The sequence below is a fragment of the Acanthisitta chloris genome, unplaced genomic scaffold (genome assembly GCF_000695815.1).
Source record: "Acanthisitta chloris isolate BGI_N310 unplaced genomic scaffold, ASM69581v1 scaffold42359, whole genome shotgun sequence".
Taxonomy (NCBI): Eukaryota; Metazoa; Chordata; class Aves; order Passeriformes; family Acanthisittidae; genus Acanthisitta; species Acanthisitta chloris.
Window position 1 is genome coordinate 3278 of NW_008690477.1, and position 517 is coordinate 3794.

Genomic DNA, 517 nt, shown 5'->3' on the forward strand with positions numbered 1-517 from the left:
ACTGCACGTGGGTCTTTGTTTCTTATTAGAAAGAAGTGTTTTGTTTCTTTCAAATACTTTACAAAATTTAAATACACTGAATTTCCAGTAGAAGAACTAGACAAAATGACTCTTAAGTCTCCAACAGCTCCTAAAGCCCAAATTGGACTTTAGGGACCTTGGGAAGGGCTTATCAAAGCCTCAGCCTTAAGCACTGCATATTGTGTGGGTGAAGTAATTAACTCAGCTTGAGTGTCTTGGGGTTCTTGAGTCCTAGTCACACTTCAAAGTTGTGGCAATGGTTTATATGCATGCTGTAATTCAAAGGCAGGACAAAGATGATGAGCAGCTTAAAATGCTGCATACCCATTTTAACAGATTTTGAATGGAGGTGCACAGGTGTAGGTACTGGACTAGATGATATGCAGTGGTCCCTTCTAACCTCAGCTATTTTGTGATTCCATGCATCATTATCCATGCTGGTGTGGAGGCACAAGTACATTCTAAATTAACTGCCTGTATGGTATAATGCTTGCAC